The sequence below is a fragment of the Neofelis nebulosa genome, chromosome 16 (genome assembly GCF_028018385.1).
Source record: "Neofelis nebulosa isolate mNeoNeb1 chromosome 16, mNeoNeb1.pri, whole genome shotgun sequence".
Taxonomy (NCBI): Eukaryota; Metazoa; Chordata; class Mammalia; order Carnivora; family Felidae; genus Neofelis; species Neofelis nebulosa.
In genome coordinates this window covers 58,635,609-58,655,779 of record NC_080797.1, presented here as the reverse complement: position 1 = coordinate 58,655,779, position 20,171 = coordinate 58,635,609, and the positions used below count along the sequence as shown (strand labels likewise).

Below are 20,171 nucleotides of genomic sequence, written 5' to 3'. Positions count from 1 at the left end.
AGGTTGTTAAAAGAGCTAAATGAGATAATGAATACAAAAGCCGTCTATTTATTTGATTTTATTTTTTCATAATCTCTACGCCCAACGTGGGGCTTGAACTCACAACCTCGAGACCGAGAGTCACACGATCCACTGAGCCAGGGGGTGCCCTGAAAGCACTTTTAAAACATTAACTGTGGTCTTAACATATGTTACAATGTATAGCATAAGGAAATATTAAGAAACTTACACTGAGGAGGGTAGAAAAATGATAGATGGTTAGTGTAGTTCCAAGAATATCATAATTTCCTTGTGACTCATCAGGACACTCTGGGACAATAATTAGAGCTATCGTTCAAGAGAAAAGAACATCTTGATATTGAGCATAGTCCACATGGGGGTTGGTCTGCCCCCTTCTTTCGGTGCTGTCTTCTTTCCCTTTGGAGAACTGACGCACCCCTACTCCAACCATGGGCGCAGCCGCCCGTCACAGCGCCTCGCTCCCTGGCCTCAGGGCACGTGATCTGGACCCTACTCCCTGGCCTCAGTGCTGGAGCCAGGGTGGAGGGCACGTGATCCAATGTGGGCCACTCACAGATTTTCTTTGGAGGATTCATATATTTGAATGAGGCAAGCTTTCCCCTTTCCTTTAGGTTGCTATGCTGGCATAATGCAAGCCTGGAGTGGCCTGTGGCCGACAGTTCCCCTGTGTAGAAGCAGCCTGTGGTAGGACAGAATGAGGCCAACACACAGAGACTGGGGAGTCAGGTTAGGGGAAGAAAAAGGATCTTGACAGCAAGCAAGTCCTTAGTTCTAGTGCTTAAACCCCCAGGGTCCTTCACCTCCCAGTTCCTTCCAGGATATTCAATTTCGGGTTTCAACTGGTCACATCATCTGAAAGAGTTCTGATTTATATAGTGGGCTTACTTGGCGATACTACATAAACCCCGATGAAGGGCAAGTAAGAATGTTGTTGGAAAAAGATTCTACAAAGGTCATTGTTTTCCTGGAAAAAAAAAAGGGGGGGGGGATCAGCTCAGCATTTAGAGATATTAATCCTCAATTTTCTAAACCTGGCTCAGCACTAACATCCTTGGGTATTAATCAAACAAAAAGGCCATGTGCATGCATTATGATGCATGCCAGCAGAAGCATTCAGTGAGGGTTTGACCAGATTATTTTAATACCTGACAAGCACGATCAGCACAGGGGAGTGAATTCAAAATATACACAGACGGTAACGCTGAAACGTGCAAGAGAGTGACTGGGACAACGCTTAAGCTTCTGGAGTATTAAGCACCAGATATTATATTTCTTCTGGTTTGCTTACCGAACAGGGAAAATTCGTGTCTCTACAGTAGGATCAGGAACCACAAAACGGTACTTAGAGGTGACTGCACTTGAAGCTTATACTTGCTGTCCGTGGTTACCTTGCTGCCCAGCTGCAGACTGCCATTAGCAAAGAGCCCAACTGGTGTGGAGTGGGATCCAATCCGTTGTGCTCCTCCAGGAGGAGAACATTCTGGAGGTCCCGCACTGCACCATCCCTGCCTTCAATATGGCCACTGAGAACCGCACGGACAACTTCCAGTCTAAGTGCTGAGAAGACAGCTGTCTGGAGCAAGTATCAGAGACAAATGTGAATGGTTTTCTGACCTCCATCTCTCTTTTATTGATCAACCAGGTACATTCTGCCTTCTCCTGAGCTACTACGAAGTTTCTATTTGCTGTTAATTGTGACCACGAAGTGACAGGAATTTAGGAATTAAGAGATTGCTCACAGCAAATGAAAGAGTGTAGAGCCAACATCTTATGATGACCCATGGCCTTAAAAGGGGTGCCTAGAGTGGGATACTTGGGTTACTTTAAGAAGCATAGATGGGAGAATATTAAAAGTTGAGGACAACCATTATTAGGTGGCTAGTGTCACACAAAAAAATTTTTTTTGGTCTTTTTTAAAGTTTATTTTTGAGACAGAGAGAGTGTGAGTGGGGGAAGGGCAGAGACACAGGGGGAGAGAGGGAGAATCCCAAGCAGGCCTCATGAGGTCAGTGTGCAGAGCCTGACGTGGGGCTCAAACTCATGAAACCATGAGATCATGACCTGACCTGAAATCAAGAGTTGGACAGATGCTTAACTGACTGAGCCACCCAGGAACCTCTTCTCTTCTCTTCTCTTTTCTCTTCTTTTCTTTTCTCTTCTCTTTTCTCTCTCTCTCTCTTTCTTTCTTTCTCTCTTTTTTTTTTTTTTAAATAGGCTTCAGGCCCAATGCAGAGCCCAGTGTGGGGCTTGAGCTCACAACCCTGAGACCAAGACCCGAACTGAGATCAAGAGTTGGATGCTCAACTGACTGAGCCACCAGGGTGCCTTTGTCACTAAAATTTCTCTGTAGGTCCTAAGCGTATATGGAGACTGGTATGTCCATTTTGCCACAGCAGAGCTGAGGCCCTCCACCCCCATTATTAGGGGTAAAACAATTCTATTTACCTTTATCTCCACCAAGATTATCTTGTGTGGTGGTTGCAAAATGAATGAGCGATAGCCTCTTTAAGAAGCCAGCCTCCACTATTACACTTTGCTTCCCTGGGTTTTCCAAGTCAACGAATTCATTCAATAGTTGGCTTTCTGCCTTTGGTCTTGTTCCCTGACCTCCCTGAAGCACCTGACGGGGCAGCTGTAGAACACGCTCTCATGTGGCTTCCACAGTGCAGTATGTTCTTGTGTTCCTACTCTTAAACCATTCCTCATGTCTCCTCTTCCCTCTCCCTCCCTTCCATGTCCTTAGGGAGTTCCTATATGCTGATAACTCCCAAGTCTATACCTGTAGCCTGTTAGAATCCCAAACCTTGGACTGAGCTGGCTTCTGGACACCTCCTCTTGGGTAGGAGGCTGTCGGGGTTACTGTGCAATCACCCGCCCAACTGCTCAAGCCTGATGCCTCCAGATGCTCCTTGACTCCACCTTCTTTCTTTCTTTCTGCAGCAATCCTGTAGATTTTTACCTTCTAAATCTCTTCCAGAACCACCTTTCCTCCCTTAATCCCTACTGCCACCTACCCAGACTTGCACCGCATCTCACCAAAATTCCTGTAACAGCTTCCTCTCTGCTCTCCCTGACTCCCAGCCCCTCTTCAAGCTGCAACCAGAAGGATCTTACTAAAACATGAATATGTGAGTTACAAATCTGATCTCTTGCCTGAAACCCTCCTTCTGTTTCTCACTGGCCTCAGGAAGGGGTCTGAACTCCTTCCAGTATCTCTGGGCCCTGCTTACCTCTCCAGTTATGGGCTTGTCACTCTCTGCCCAGCTGGCTCAACTATTTTCAGTTCCTTCATGCACCAGGCGCTCTGTCCCCTGCTGGATTTCACACTTGCTTTTCTGTTTGTTAGCACACTCTTTCCTCTAAGATCCTTCCCTAGTTGAAGTTTATGTTAAGGAAATAATCTGCAATGTCAACAGATACTTACTATAGGATGCTCACAATATAATAAATATAATATAATATAATATAATATAATATAATATAATATAATATAATATAATTAATATAATATCCTGCACATATTATAATAAAAAATTTGGAAACTTCCAAAATGCCCAGAAAACACAGAGCATGAACAGGGAAGGGAGGCAGAGAGAGAGGGAAACCCAGAATCTGAAGCAGGCTCCAGGCTTTGAGCTTTAGCACAGAGCCTGATGTGGAGCTTGAAGCCACAAGCCGTGAGATCATGACCTGAGCCAAAGTCAGATGCTCAACCGACTGAGCCACCCAGGCGCCCCCAGAAAACACATTTTATAAACAATTTTAAATATTTGCACAAACTTTTGTGTTAATGGGAAATTACTCGAGTCATGTAACTTTCCAAAACTTCATAGATATTAAAATAAGAGTGCAGGGGTGTCTAGGCGGCTCAGTCAGTTAAGTGGCTGACTTTGGCTCAGGTCATGATCTTGTGGTTTGTGAGTTCGAGCCCCGTGTCGGGCTCTGTGCTGACAGCTCAGAGCCTGGAGCCTGCTTTGGATTCTGTGTCTCCCTCTCTCTCTGCCCCTCCCCTGCTCATGCTCTGTCTCTGTCTCTCTCTCAAAAATAAACATTAAAAACAATTTAAAAAATAAAGTAAGAGTGTAGTTATTTTTGCATGACAACATTATTGGTGATTTAAATTTTTTCTTTAGATTTTTTTGTTTTCCAAAATTTACCCATGAACATGGAGCAATTACTTTCATAATCTGGAAAACACACACACACAGTTTTTATAGCTTTGTATCATTTTTAAAAAGAACATCTATGAGCAAGGTTATATGAATGTAGATGTAAACAAGGTGAAGATCCCTTTTCTCAGGGAGAATGTGGAAAGTTTAAATCTTTAACTAGGACGGTATCTAGAAGCTTTCAGTGAGTCCTGCAATAATCTGTTGCAAAGGGGGAAGTAAAAAAACAAAAACAAAAACAAAAAACCCCAACACGGCTGAAGAGTTTGGGGGAAGTTTCTGCTAATGTACCACGGACAAATGCTAGGGCTAATATTAACTCCTCAATTTGGGACGTGTGTTTCCGTTACTGAAAAAAATCCCCCCCTTCCTTTTTACCCCCTGTGGATATGGGCACATGTTTTGGTGGTGTTGAACCAACCAGCTGGAGGGCCACAAGAAGAAATGAATGGAGTGAGCAGAATATGGTGAACTCTCCAAATCCCCAGCTGCGATGCTTCAGTCAGCAGGGAACAACAGGTGTCGTCCTTGTCAGTCTGTGTGACCAACTACAGACAGAGAATGGAAAGTTAACACACAGAAGTTTTTGTTCTCCAGAAAAATGAAAATCATTCAGCCAAGTCCATACAGCTGTATCTCGTGGCCATTTGCGATCTGTTAGTCTTTGCAAAGTAACGGGAGGCATTTAGTGTGGGCCTGAGAATATTACATACAAGGGGGAGTTTCCCACTGAAATAAGAAGCATGGATGCTGTTTCCATGAAAGGTTCCTGTCTAAATTAAATCTGGAGTTTAATCCACAGGCAGTGGTAGAAGAAAATGGTATACTTTTGGGAAAACAAGACAAAACTTTTAGCTTACACAAAGATGTCATTTTAAAGCATAAAATGAAAATACAGCAACTTTTGCTCACTTAATTGCTGATTAAATTTTCACTTTATACGCTGTGGAAAACAGTATGGAGTTTCCTCAAAAAGTGAAAAATAAAACTACTCTCTGATCCAGCAATTGCGCTACTAGGTATTTACCCAAGGAATACTAAAATACTAATTCAAAGGGATACACGCACTCCTATGTTTCTAGCTGCACTAATTACAACAGCCAAGATATGGAAGCAGCTCGAGTGTCCGACTGATGAGCTGATAAAGATATGGTGTACCCACAATGGAATATTATTCAGCCATAAAAAAGAATGGAATCTTGCCATTTGCAATGACATGGATGGAGCTGGAGAGCATAATGCCAAATGAAATAAGTCAGTCAGAGAAAGAGAAATACCATATGTGGAATTTAAGAAACAATACAAATGAGCAAAAGGAAAGGAGAGAGAGAGAGAGAGAGAGAGAGAGAGAGAGAGAGAGAGACAGGCAAACCAAGAAACAGACTCTTAACTGTAGAGAACAAACTGACGGTTACCAGAGGGGAGGCTGGTGGGGGCATGGAGGAAATAGGTGACAGGGATTAAGGAGTCTACTAGTCGTGATGAGCACTGGGTGATTAAGATGCAAACTTTAAAAAGTGTTTTTAAAAGTGAAAAAGATTCACTTTATGACCTACCACAGAGCATTTGCTGCAAAGCATATAGTAAATAACTAAGTAATCGAGTAACTAATTTAACAACAAAGATTTCAGTCTCTTTGAAGGTAGGGAAACGATACATTGTGCTTATACAGTATTTATATAAAAGCCTATAACATTGAGATAATACCTTTGGGGATCTCAGAGTGTTTCCCTCCAGAAGCAAGGTTGTAGCAACTCGAGGGGGAAGGGCAAATTTCTTTCTTACACTTAACTCTCTTCCTGCAGTCTGTACTCAGTCCTGAGAGGCAGAGCCCAGCGAGAGGCAGGGGAGCAGAGTGGAGTTAAGGTCTCCAAGGCTACAGACTTGGGTTCTGCTATTTTCTGGGCCTGGTGCAAATGAAATCACAAGTCATAACTTGATGAGGGGAAACAAAAGAAGATCCTAATGTGTCAAGTCATTTAAAACTGCAAACTGAGTTTTATTATTGCAGCTGGATAAAATGAATAGGCTCTTATAGGTTTAGATATTAAAAGGAACCATAAATATGGATGTGTGGGTTAAGTAAGTGATGAATCGTAAGGCTGGCTTAATTTCTCAGATTTTTTTTTTAAAGTTTATTTATTTTGAGAGAGAGAGAGAAGGTGTGAGCAGGGGAGGGGCAGAGAGAGAGAGGGAGAGAGACAGAATCCCAAACAGGCTCCGTACTGTCAGTGCAGAGCCCAATGTGGGGCTCGAACCCACGAACCGTGAGATCATGCCCTGAGCCGAGATCAAGAGTTGGACGCTTAACGACTGAGCCACCCAGGCGCCCCAATCTCCAGATTTTTATTTATGCATTTATTTATTTGTTTGTTTATTTATTTTTAATGTTTATTTTGGAGAGAGAGAGACACACACACACACACACAGAGAGAGAGAGAGAGAGAGAGAGAGAGAGAGAGAGAGAGAGAGAGAGAGAGAAAGAGACAGAGAGTGAGCAGGGGAGGGGCAGAGAGAGAGACACACACACACTCACAGAATCCAAAGCAGTCTCTAGGGTCTGAGCTGTCAGCACAGAGCCTGGCACGGGGCTTGGATCCACAAAATGTGAGATCATGACCTGAGCCAAAGTCAGACACTTAACTGACTGAGCTACCCAGGTGCCCCTCAATTTCCCAGATTTTCATATGGATAATTCTAAAGGCAATGCCAGTTTATTAGTTGCTTAGAATTACATTTGAGTTGGAAAAAAAATGATAGTATGAATAAAGAAAATACTAGTATGCCATATATATTTCATTATCAAGTTTGAATTATATCTTGGAATCTGATCTGGGTCTGATCTGTAGAATTTCCTACTTGACACCCTTAAACATTGGCAATGTTCCAACAATTGTTACTGACTTCTTTTAAGCTTCATTACTCAGGATTTCATTTTGGTGGTTTGAAAAAAAAGTCCCATGAATTGCATCCTTTCACAGTTAGAAATCGAAGGGTTCACACTTCTTGTCAGCAGGAAGTGGAGGTTGGGAAGAATTCTATTTTTGGAGTTGAAAGGGCACCTTTGACCCAGAAATGTCCGGTTGGATGAAAGCTGTTTCTCTGTTCTGTCTTCCTTGATTTACCCAAGAAATGGAGAAACGTACAAGAGTACAACTTCAGCAGACTTGTTTCCTCTTAGGGCTCCGACATAGGCCCATATCAACCACATCTCAAGAATTTGAGATTTTCAGGTGTTTATTTTGGTCTTGTATGACCCATGTAACAGTCATTTAAATTATTCAAAAGCTTCCAAATTGAAATCCTGACTGTCTTCCAAGATATAAAGGTCAGAATTTATTCTTCTAAGTCAGGGGATGGGAAAAAAGGGCCCATGGGCCAAATCTGGCATACTGCTTGATTTTATTAAAAATTTTTTTAAATTTTTTAATTAAAAAATTAAATCTCTCTCTGCAGGGGAGGGCAGAGAGAGAGAGAGAGGGAGACACAGAATCTGAAGTAGGCTCCAGGCTCTGAGCTGTCAGCACAGAGCCTGATGTGGGGCTCAAACCCACAAACTGTGAGATTATGACCTGAGCTGAAGTCAGACGCCCAACCAACTGAGCCACCCAGGTGCCCCTACTGCTTGATTTTAAACAAAGTTTTATTGGAATACAGATATGTCTGCTATTCATTTACATATTATCTATCGATGCTCTTTGTGCCCTAATGGAAGAGTCAAGTACTTGTAATAAAGATTGCATGGTCTGTAAAGCCTAAAATATTTACTATCTGGCTCTTTACTGAAAATGTTTGTCTACTCCTGGCCCTGATGAGAAATTGAGGAATTAAAGAGAAGGCCTATAGAAATAGTGACGTTAAAGAGCAGGCGCTACAAATGCCAGTATCATAAATGATTAGTTTTTGGGGCGCCTGGGTGACTCAGTCAGTTAAGCACCCAACTTTGACTCCGATCATGATCTCATGTTTCATGAGTCTGAACCCCATGTCGGGCTCTCTGCTGTCAGCACAGAGCCTGCTTCAGATCATCTGTCCCCCTCTTTTTTTGCCCCTCCTCCCTTGCTCTCTCTCTCTTTCTTTCAAAAATAAGTAACTTTTATTTTTTTATTTTTTTTATTAAAATTTTTTTTTTAACGTTTATTTATTTTTGAGACACAGATAGACAGAGCATGAACAGGGGAGGGGCAGAGAGAGAGGGAGACACAGAATCTGAAACAGGCTCCAGGCTCTGAGCGGTCAGCACAGAGCCTGACGCGGGGCTCGAACCCATGGACTGTGAGATCATGACCTGAGCCGAAGTCGGATGCTCAACCGACCGAGCCACCCAGGCACCCCTCAAAAATAAGTAATTAAAAAAAAAGTTTAGTTTTTAGGGTCTAATTACTTTGTATAATTGGCATGAGATGTATCTGTGACAACATATTAAGATTCTATGAAATGAAGTCTTTTTTAAAGTTTATTTTTAGAGAAAGAGAGCAAAAGAGAGTGAGCACATGAATGGGGGAGGGGCAGAGAGAGAGAGAGAGAGAGAGAGAGACAGACAGAGGGAATCTGAAGCAGGTTCCAGGCTCTGAGCTGTCAGCACAGAGCCCAATGTGGGGCTCCATCTCATGAACCATGAGATCATGACCTGAGCCGAAATCAAGAGTTGGACACCTAACCGACTGAGCCACCCATGTGCCCCTGAAACGAATAGTTTGGACTGAGGGCCACTAAGTAACACAGGTGTCAGTAGAGAAAGAAATGACTCCATAGGGAAGGAAATGTAATCCTAGTATACTGCTTGGCACCAAAAGAAACAATGTTTATAAAATTATAGAAATACAAATCCTAGTTAGGGGTTTCAGCTTTAGAGTCAATCATCAAAGTATAAAACAATGTAAATATTAACGATGTAAAGCTGTAGGTGTCAAAAGTTCAAGCAGGGACAGTTACATCTTCCTCCTTTGACACGGTGGTTGGTTAAGAGAGGTCATGTCTGAAGTTGATGGAACATGAAAAAGAGATTCTTGTATGTTTTTGTATTTCACCGATTCCAAAACTCATACTTTTTTTCCTGGCCTTTAATATCTTTGAAACCGGAATGCTCCTTACTTTTGGCAATACTTTAATGTTTCTTTATTAAAAAAATTTTTTTTGAATGTTTATTTTTGAGAGACAGAGCGCAAATGGGGGAGGGACAGAGAGAGAGAGAGACAGACAGACAGACAGACATAATCTGAAGCAGGCTCCAGGTTCTGAGTTGTCAGCACAGAGCCCGACGCAGGGCTCCAACTCACGAGCCATGAGATCATAACCTGAGCCAAAGTTGGATGCTCAACTGACAGCCACCCAGGTGCCCCATTGACAACGCTTTAAAAGTATAATTGTTCCTCAAAAATTAAACTTAAAAAATAAGGTATAATTGTCAGCGTTATTTTTCCTTGCGGGAATATAAAATAGTGGTGCATCTTATAACAGATGGCATCTTACATCTGATTATATGGTATTTTGAACTGTAAAAGCAACAAAGAATAAACCGAAGGTAATGAAAAAACTAACAATAATTGGAAGGAAATAAACCGTCATCTTTTACAGTCAAAGGTCAATCTTATGTCTAAATATGAGAAATTAAAAAGATGACAGTATAGCATGTTGTTTATATATTCATTTTATTTCATTATTTTTTTAAAGATTAAAGTAATGCCTACAACCAATGTGGGGCTGGAACTCCCAACCCTGAGATCAACAGTCCCACGCTCCACAAACTGAGCCAGCCAGGTTCCCCTTTCACTTTAAACCCATCCACTATTTGATTTTTTAAAAACCACATTGTATTAGTTTCTTGCAGCTGCTGCGACAAATTATCACAAAGCTGCTGGTATACATGCATTCTCTCCAACGGTTCTGGAGGCCAGAAGTCTGAAAGCAAGATGTCACCAAGGCCACGTTCCTCCCAAGGCTCTAGGGTTCCCTGCCTCTGCTGGATTCTGGGGGCTGTGTCACTCCAACCTCTGCCTCTGTCTTCACCACCCCCTTCTCTGGGTGTGTCAAGCCTCCCTCTGCCTTTCTCTCATAAGCACATTTGTGGTGGCATTTAGGACCCACTTGGATAATCCAGGGTAATCTCCTAATTTCAAGATCCTTAATTTAATTATATTTGCAAAGACCTTTCTTTCAAATAACTAATACTCACCGGTTCTAGGGATTAGGACATGGACATATCTTTGGGAGCCATTATTAGCTTACCCATGCATTAATTTGATTTTTTAAAAATATAAATCTTGGGGCGCCTGGGTGGCTCAGTTGGTTAAGCATCCGATTTCAGCTCAGGTCATGATCTCATGGTTCGTGAGTTCGAGCCCCACATCAGGCTGTGCTGACAGCTCAGAGCCTGGAGCCTGCTTCGGATTCTGTGTCTCCCTCTCTCTCTGCCCCTCCCCTGCTCATGCTCTGTCTCTCGCAGTCTCTCAAAAATAAATAAACGTTAAAAAAATTACAGAAAAATTATAAATCTTGTCATTCTACAACTTGAAGTCCCTTGGTAGCTACTCATAACTTCTAGGATCAAGTTCAAATGATGTATTGGTTAAAATTAGTCTCTACACCAAAAGCACAAAACACAAGAGAAAAACACATACACTGGACTTTAAAATTAAAACTTTTTGTGCTTTAAAGGACACCATTGAGAAAGTGAAGAGACAACTCACAGGAGTGAATATTTGCAAGTCATATCTGATAAGGAACTTGTATCTAGAATATACAAAGAACTCTTTAAAAAATTTTTTATTTATTTTGAGAGAGAGAGAGAGAGAGCGAGAGAGAGAGAGAGAGCGCATGCAAATGGGGGCGGGGCAGAGAGAGAATCCCAAGCAGGTTCCACGCTGTCACCTCAGAGCCCGATGTGGGGCTCGAACTCACAAACGGTGAAATCATGACCTGAGCTGAAACCAAGAGTCGGACACTTAACCAACAGAGCCACCCAGGTGCCCCAGGATATACAAAGAAGCCTTTGAGCTAGGAGCTACCACATGACCTTGTAATCTCACTCCTAGGTATATACCTGAGCAAAATGAAAACAAATCCACATGAAAACTTCTACAGGAATGTTCATAGCAGCATTATTCATAATAGCCCCAAAGTGGAAACAACTCAAACGTCCACCAACTGACAAATGGATAAACAAAATGTAAGTATATTCATACACTGGAATATTATTTGGCAATAAAAAGGAGGTACTGATAGGACACACTGCTACGGCATACGTGGACCCTGAAAACATGATGCTCAGCAAAAGAAACCAGTCCCAAAGGACCACATGTTATACGACTCCATTGGATGAAACGTCTCGATAGGCAAATCTATAGTGACAGAAAGCAGACTGGTGGTTGTCTGGGGTTGGGCAGGGGTTTAGAGGTAATGGTGTGTGGGAGGGTGACTGGGAAAGGGTATGGGCCTTCTACTTGGGGCGAGGAAAACATTCTAAGTTGATAAGTGGATCGTGCACAATTCTGAACGTACTAAAACCCACTGAATTGTAGGCTCTGAATGAGTGAAGCAAATGGCCTGTGAGTTACAGCTCAGTGAAGCTCTTCATGTCCAGATAGACAGTCTATAGCCTCAGAGGGTCCACGCTCCAGTCCCAGCCCCAAGAGAACGTGCAGGTGGACAAGAGAGGGCATGCGTGCAAAGCCTTCACAGTCTCTGGCACGAGGTAGATCCCCTACACGTGCAGCCGTTACCCACCTGACATTTGAAGCTTTATAGCCCTCGGCCCCTGCCGATCCTTGGCCCCCTTCCACCACTTCAACCCTCCTTTCGGGCAGTCTCCACACCCCCTCCCACCCCACACGAAGTTATCCTTAGAGCCCCCTGAAACAGCGTCAGCACATCCTGCTCTTACTAGAATGCTCCTTTCCCCCTGCCTCCCCCGGCTAATTCCTCCTTTCTTCCCCTTCCGTTTCCTCAGCTTTATCTCTTCCAGAAGCTTCCCCCCTGTAGGCTCCGAAGACCGCCCTATCCTGGGCTCCAGGTCAGCCGTTGTTCCTCTCAGCTCCCACAGCTGCCGGCACACCTCTGGATGACGGCGCTTACCATTCTGGATGGCATCTGTCCACCTGCCTCAGGTCTCATTTGTCTTTACGTGCTCGGGCCCAGCACAGTGACACAGGGTAAGGAATGGCAGTGCCAAACAGCCACCAGGACTACACAGACTCATCGTAGCAGCCGGCAGTCTGGCAAAAGCTCTCCTAGGGAAAGGGGAGGTTTCCCCCTCGCTCTCCGGGCTGGAGAGCTCCTCTGTTTCTCTGGCACAACTGCTCTGGTGCCCGGTTTACGCGCACGCGTGTGCAGACTTGCCCCAGGGCCCGCTTCCCACAGAGTGGCAGGGAAATGGGGCACACTGCCTTTCCTGTGACACCGGTCAAGCCCTCTCCAGCTGTGCCCCTGTGAGTTTATTAACACTTTACTGATGCACGTGTTCAGACGTGTGTACTTAACGGGAAGGGACGTCTGAAGAGCACACACAGCACGATGTTTACACCTTGCAGCATATGGAAAATACGTTTGCAAAGCATTTTTTTTTTTTTTTTTGTAGGAGGTAATGCTCAAAAAGAGCCGACAGTTTGGGGACAAGAAGGAATGACTACTTTCTGAATACTCCCCACATCATAAGCACAGTCAGTAATCCGCCCGGTGAGGTCTGTGTGAAATGTCCTGTGACACTCAGAAGTGGCAGGTGCCCCAGCCCAGACGCATCCAAGCCAGGGTGGCATGGTGTGGGCAGCAAATACCACGGGAAACTGGGTGCAGTGATCTTTATCTCCACTCCAAGATGGATTTATCTATCCCTGAGAGTTTAAACACAAGGGCTGCCATGTTGCACGGCTCCAGGGCTGCCCTTCCTATTACCGCCGAGGTGACAGGCGCCCCGTAAGATGGTGCACGGCAGTCTGTGTAGCCATCAGAGGTGGCCTTGTTAAATCTTGATCACATAACCTTATGCGTATTAAAGCAAAAAGGACACGCTTATTTTCATATGGCACTGGTCTCTTATTTTATTATTTTTTTAACAACACTGTCCAAATTGTCCACATGACTTAATGAAACAGTGATGTATTTTAAAGGAACCTCCAAACACGAGGAGGGTGTAGCTGGTAAAAACTTGCATTATTAGCCACATTGTAGGGCAGCATTCTTAGCAAACGCAAGCAACCTTCTCCTGTCCCATGTATTTTGTTGGTTAGGGTTAGAAAAACAATGAAAGGCCACTGAGCTCTCAGGCACCCAGGAAAATACGCTAGATGTCGTTTCTGAAAGTCAGTACCTTCGCATCTTGACAAATGAGAGTCAATGACACATCCTCCCAAGGTGTGCCAGTCAGGCAACTGCTTGTCCTTATCTTTATTAAAACAGAAAATGATCAATACTGGCACGTGCATGTCACATCCCCCTTCTATGTTCTATGCTATTCTAAGAGTATTTTTAGTTCGCTGTGATTTTCCTGTCTCTAAACTGCCTCTCCTTGTAACTGTGTGCAGACTGGTCCACCGGCCTCAGGATACCTACCTGGGGTCAGGGGTATTTTTTTTAATGTAGGAGGGGGAATCTGTCCACCTTGTGAGGTCCCATTAAGTCGCACCTCCTCTCTGACCTCTTCCCCCCGAAGGCCCTGGCCCGGACGGAGTCTGCACCTCTCTTGACGCAAAGCGGATGAGAACATGGGCCGAGTTGGAGAGGATGAAGCAGAAATCCTGACTCTGCCACTTACTAACCACGGGCACCTCTGGCGAGTGACGTGGCCTCTCCAGGTCTCAGTTCTGTCATCTGAAAAGTGGGGGCAACACCCCTCTCGTGGGGCTCTTAGAGGGCGCAAGGAGAGAGCACATGTAAAGCAGGTGGCACGGTGGTCATGTCCGGCAGTCAAGAAACCGCAGCACGTCTCTTTCCTTCTGAATGTATTCTGTCCCTGTTATTGGACTGTGAACACTTTGAGGGGTCAAATATTTACCCAACTAATGGGGAAATGGGTGTGAGAGGAATGGAGTACCATTCTGCTTCCTGCCACCAAGGCGCTCCCGAGGAATCGTGGCCACTCCCTCACTTGTGTCCCGACCTGGCCCCTAGTTGATCGACCAGACTGCGGCTGTGTTATCCTGGCAGCCAGATGGTACATTTACATTAGCAAAGACAGCAAGGTATGAAAGGTTAATTATGATTCATTCTTATTGTGATACATTACCTCTCAGTTCAAATTTTATATGCAATTGACCAAATGAATGACACCACTGATTTCTGATGGTATCCACGTGATTGTTTTTTTTTTTTTTTTGGTTCCATATTCTCTCTCTCTCTCTCGCTCTCTCTCTCTCTCTCTCTCTCTGTACGACACTGAAGAATGGAAGTAGGGTCACAAGCTTCCCCCCCACCCCCCACTTCTGCTTGTATGCTCTGTGAATTTAAGGTCTGTTTCCTTTTCCTTAGATTTTTCTAAACGACGGGATACTGGGAGGTACGGAAGCCCCTGGACTAGATTGCTGTGATCATTAATTTCATTAGGCTGGATCAGGGCGAGCTTATAATGAAGACTCTCGGGATTCTCACACTCTCAGAATAGCAGGCACTGAGGCCCTCACAGACCACGTGGCTGCACGTTCAGGCACGGATTCCCTCCCCTTGGCACGCCCGCCTTGCAACACCCAGCTTGTCTGCGTGTCGGCCCTGGCTGCATGGACAGAAATGGCTCTCCCACTATGGATTTAGGCACTTTGGGGGCTGAACAGGAGCTCATCCGCTCTCTGCTTTTCCTTTGGAATTCAGTAATGAACTCATTAAATCGCCAACTTGTTGTGACAGGAAGTCATTCAGATGCTGATGCTATTGCCATGGAAACCATCCCTGGCTTGGAACTCTGTCTGTCTCTGCCGAGGAGCACTCTGGCTCCGTAATTACTGTCATCCCCAAATAACACGGAGCCATCACGGTTCTGAGCAAGTCCAGAAGCAGGGGCATACACAGACTCTCTTCTGCTTTCAGATGAATCCTTGTTGGTTTTAGTATTTTTAGCACACATTTCTGTTCTGTGCCAGTTGTCTTTTTCTTTCCTACATGCTGGCTCCTTTCCAGCACCTTTCCTAGAGAAGCAGACAAAGGATTTTTTCGGGGATGATAGCTGTCAGGAATACTGTTTAAAGAGAGCCTACCGCTTTCCCCAAATCTCTGTGCTTCCAAATATGGAAAAATGAATTCTCCTGCCTTTTGGGAGGAACCCCAAGAAAGGAAAGCCAAAGTCCATTATAGTTCATATTCTATAAAACTTCAACGTTTATGTTTATGGGTAGGTCAGTAATGCCCAAATGCAAATTCAGAGATGCAACACAAAGTACATTGTGATGTTTCCTTTACTTTGCATTATGGAGAGTCCTGTTGAGCTCTGTGACTAAAGGCTGACCAAATCACCAAGAAGGAGAACCCATCCATCCCAGGCAGCAATCAAATCGTTCTTGTATATGTTATGGCACCCGGACTACAGCAAATCTTTAAACATAACCGTCACTTATGCAGTGCCTGAGACACTGGGCCAGGCATTTCATATTCTGTTTCATGATTTAAATGAATCTGCATGAAAATCCCACGAGGCAGGTATTTTCATTCCAATTTTACAGTGAAGGAATGTGCAGCTCAAAGCAATTAGGTACATTAAATAAATGCCACACCTTCCCATACGGCACAGGTGTTACCACACTACACCTCCTGTGCTCCTGTGTCCACAGGCATCCAGGTGACTTCCACTGCCTTAGAATCATAGACGCTCAGATTAGGAAAAGTCTTTTGTGATTCTCCTTCTAACTGACACCTTCTAGGACATCCCAAGCGTAGTCTGGTTTAAGCTTATGTGTTTCCAGGGATGGAGACTTTACTAAGAGCAGCGGCATTTGGACAGCCTGGTGTGAAAGCCCCTTAGTCTACTCCTGACACGAGGAAAGAGCAATCACTGGCTCTTCTACTGAGCCCCAAAGTGCGAAAATCTGTCTCTGGCCAAGTTTGTCCTCTACAACATCCAGGTACAGGTGGGAGAAGAGGGAAATGGCTCCAGCTATGGCTGGAGCTGGCTTCGGGCCTGAGCTGAGCAAGAAGGTCTGGGCAGGTCACGGACCGAGGTTGTTCGCCCCACAGGAAAGAGACCTGCTCCCTAGTGCTGGAAGGAAGCTGCTGTTTCAGATGAGACCATGAATGGATGTCTGGCCCTTTCTTCGGTGTCATTTTTTATTTCTGTATTTACACATCATACACACACACTCTCCACAAACTGCATAACTTTTTACAAATATGAACACCGACATTTAGAGACAGGTAGTGAGCAGAGACCTCTGGGACACCTTCTGAAAATGTCAGCAAGGTCATGGGAGGAGTTCAACAGGGACCTTATAACTTTACAAAGCCCTATGGTAAGTGGTGTTAAAGGTACTGCTTTCTGCTCATGGGAATGAGATTTACTCTTATAAATGTTCATTTGTCCCTGCCTTAGAATATAAACTCTTCTGTGGCAAGGTCTGGGAGGTAGGCAGGTTATCTATTGTCCGCGTGACCTGGGGTACGTCTCTTTCATCTGAGTGCCTTGATATCCTCACTGGTCACGTGGAGGAGACCGTTAATTCTGTTACCCACGTTACGGGAGTACAGTGAGGTTAAAATGCAAAGTGCAAAAAAAATCTACAAAAATCTTTCTAACTTAGTATTCTACGAGAGTGAATAGTTTACAGAAAATGTAATTTAGAGTCCAATATTTACAATATGTTAGGTCAAGTCTCTTTACAGTTACCAATGAAACAAAATGATTTTCAAAGCTTCCAGCAATGATTTAAGCAATATTCAATATAAAAAATTTTCAATAGTGGGTTTTTGTTTGTTTGTTTGTTTGGTGTTCACAGTCTCATGATCTAACCTGTTGCAAAGATTAAAGCAAAATTTTCCACGCTTAATCACAAAGGATTAGTAAGGCCCCTGTAATACTGCATCATGAAAAACAAGCAGGTCACAGAGCGCAACATTTTTAGTCTTTCTGGATTTGTTTTCTAAGTAATTTTAAAAGGTACTTGTAAATACACCCTGCCTTACTTCTAAAAAGCATCTGGGGATAGCCTATAATAAAAGGAACAGATATAATAAAAGTGAAGTCATTTAAAAAGAATCTTTTATTCAATTCACAGCCATTTCTTCTTAATAATATCTGTGAAACAGATATGAATGTAGAGTTACAAATGAGATCTCCTATAGTTTTTGATGCTGAAAATATTTTAGGCACTGTAGCTAAGCAGGGAGTGGCCAGTGTCTGGTGACAAATGACTTCTGGGCGGTGGGGATCTGTGAGATGGTCTAAACTAGAGGACTCAAAGAGAATGGACATTAATGTGATTACAAAATGGATTAAGTCCATGTGTGGTCCATTCCCAGATCCTGTGGTTTATTTCTCTTTGGATGTAACAGCTAGTCTTAGGCAGGATATGTTAAGAAAATCGCACAAAGGGGAAATGAGTCACTTACTGAAACCCAGAAAAGCTTAGGCTAGCCAGCTAGACAGAGACTCGACCATGTCTTTTTCTGCCTCTGTTCTACTTCTACATCCTGAGAGCATCACCTCGACTGAATCATGGGAGAAAACTGTTTTTGGCAAATACACGTTGGACAGATGCAGACTTCCTCTTGCTCTTTCTTCGTGACACACCCCCCCCATATCCAGTATGCTTTGGAATGCATGTGGTTTTTAAGAAATTCAGCAGTCTCACCTCCATAATTATGTCTGACCTAGACCAACATTAAAATATTTTGTTCTCCCCGTGAGGGCAGCAGTAAGCATGAGGTTCCACCTTTCCTTGGATGACAGCCCATTATCCTCTCCTGCTCTCTCGGTCCTGCTGAGAGGAGAGCCCTGGCAAAGGAACTCTGTTTTGGTCACATATCGGTACAGTGCCTAGCACATTGTTGCTACTTGATAAATAGTTCTTTCTCGAGGGAGTTGAATAAATATTTCCAGTCTCTCCTCCACTGGCTATTACTTTTTCCTCAGCTTACAAACACGTTCAGGTCTCCTCCGTTACATAAAAGACCAAAAAGCCTACCTGTTCATTTTTTCCCCAGCAGCCATGAAATGACCTCAAATTAAGATAAACTATAATGCTGGTGCCTTCTCACTACTGCTTTCTCTCTCATCACACCTTCCAGTTAAGCTTCTTATACTGGGGTGTGATTCCCTTGATCCTCTGCAGTGTGCTATAGAATGAGGAGCCACAGAAGAAACACAGAGAATCTTCCGGGAAGATTGATTCCAAGTACGTAACTGGAAATAATTTAACACGCGTTTAAATTAAAGCCAACATCTGGAATGACAGAATGAAAAGTAGTGTTGATTATTAAAACAGGATTTTGAAAGAGACATGCCAGAGGCCGCCTCAGTGTCTGATTCTAGTAAACGTTGAGTTTCCTCTGTGACGGTGAGGGGAGTTCCTTAGAAAAGCCTGAAAAGCACTGGTAAGTAGATGACTACCACACCAGGTGACACATTAGCCTAGAGGTAAGCACTACAGGTGCTGTGGGATCTCTGAGGATGGACAGGACAATGTTGGGGAGGGATGGACAGTATTTCCTTTACAGAAGAGCTGATATAGTAGCTCTTGAAAGATGAGTGGCTAACCAGATGGAGGGGGGGCGGGCTATCGCTGTGCGCAGAGGAAGCAGTATGGACAACTCTAAGGTGTTGATGGATCTGACATGTAAGAACAAGGAGTCTAACGGTAGCTGAAAAAGGCGGTGGGTTTTGACTGTCCGGTGAAGAACCCAAGTATCGTGCTAGAAAATCCCAGTGCTGGAGACCATTCTCTATCTTTGAAACTCTTTTTCTCTTGGCACCTCTTGGAACATTCTGGTCCTCTGGCTTCTTTGGCAATTTCTTGGTTCCTTTGCTTATTTTTCCTCTTCAACGCCCCCTCTCTGGCTCCCTAAATTCTGGTGTTCCCCCTGAGTTCCTGTGTGGCCATGTTTTTCTTCTGGTTCTCCACACACGGACTATTTCATTCCCTCTCGCCGCTTTGACTTCCTTGAAGCCACAGGCTTCCAAATCTTTTTCCCCAGGGCAGACACTGCATGGATATCTCCACCTGAACTGACAGATAGCCTTTCAAAATGAGTAAGTCCTAAGCCTACCTCATTTCCTGTGCTCCTCCCTCCCCTCCATTCTAAGGCCCTGTTTCTACTAGTCTCTACAGTCTGGATTAAAAGAACCACGATCTACCTGGTCACCCAAATAAAAAGTTGGGAGTCGCCAGCTCCTTTGCTCATGACCCACAGCCAATCAGCGGCCGCTAACTGGCCTCTGTTAAATAGATCCTCACCTCTCAGTCTCCACCAGGGATTCTCAACAGACCAGAGGTTCTCCCATCCCCTGCACCCCAGTTGAGAATCACCGTGCAGAATGAGAGAGGGGGGCACAGGCTGTGCAACTGGACCATGTCGGGATGGAAAAGGTTAGAATCACTGGCCTATGTCTCTCTGGGCCACAGCTGCAACAGCTAGTTAACCGGTCTTCTGGATACCAGCTCCTTCCCCTCTAAAGCCTCCTCCACAATTCTGCACTTATCTTTTTAACACAGAAATCTCATTAAAGACAAGGAGTTATTGAAATTGACAAAACAAAATGAATACGGAATAAGAAGAAAACATCAGTGAATATTTATCTGGTCTTTGGATGAGTGAGACTTTTTAAATCATTCATGCAAAGGTTAAAGGAAAAGGCAGATTTGACTACCTACAAATGCAAAACTTCTCTAGAAAAAAACACCGTAATTTAAAAAGATGGGCCGGGAAAACACGTGTAACGTATACGAGGGTTAACAGTCCTAATATCTAAAGCGCTCTTACAAATTAGTAACCAAATGATAAAGGCACCAAAAGATAAAAAGAGGCAAAGGATATGAACAGTTCACAACACACATACAGATAACAAGTACA

The 20,171-nt window shown here is 43.9% G+C and overlaps 1 protein-coding gene and 1 long non-coding RNA gene across 11 annotated transcripts in view; one reads left to right on the top strand and one right to left on the bottom strand.

Annotated features, from left to right (window-relative positions):
- LOC131498584 (uncharacterized) overlaps positions 1-14,511 on the top strand; it is a 39,214-nt gene extending 24,703 nt beyond the window's left edge. For 6 of the 8 annotated variants that reach the window (XR_009255484.1, XR_009255482.1, XR_009255478.1 and 3 more), the window contains 3 exons: positions 11,225-11,358; positions 12,139-12,340; positions 12,766-13,199. This is a non-coding gene — a long non-coding RNA (uncharacterized LOC131498584). Of the gene's footprint in view, positions 1-11,224; positions 11,359-12,138; positions 12,341-12,765; positions 13,200-13,836 lie in introns of those variants that run through there. The other 2 variants (XR_009255481.1, XR_009255480.1) reach the window with 2 other exon arrangements.
- The window catches only part of MYO1D (myosin ID), a 377,669-nt gene that overhangs the window by 30,769 nt on the left and 326,729 nt on the right, over positions 1-20,171 (bottom strand). The gene's annotated exons all lie outside the window — the stretch shown is intronic.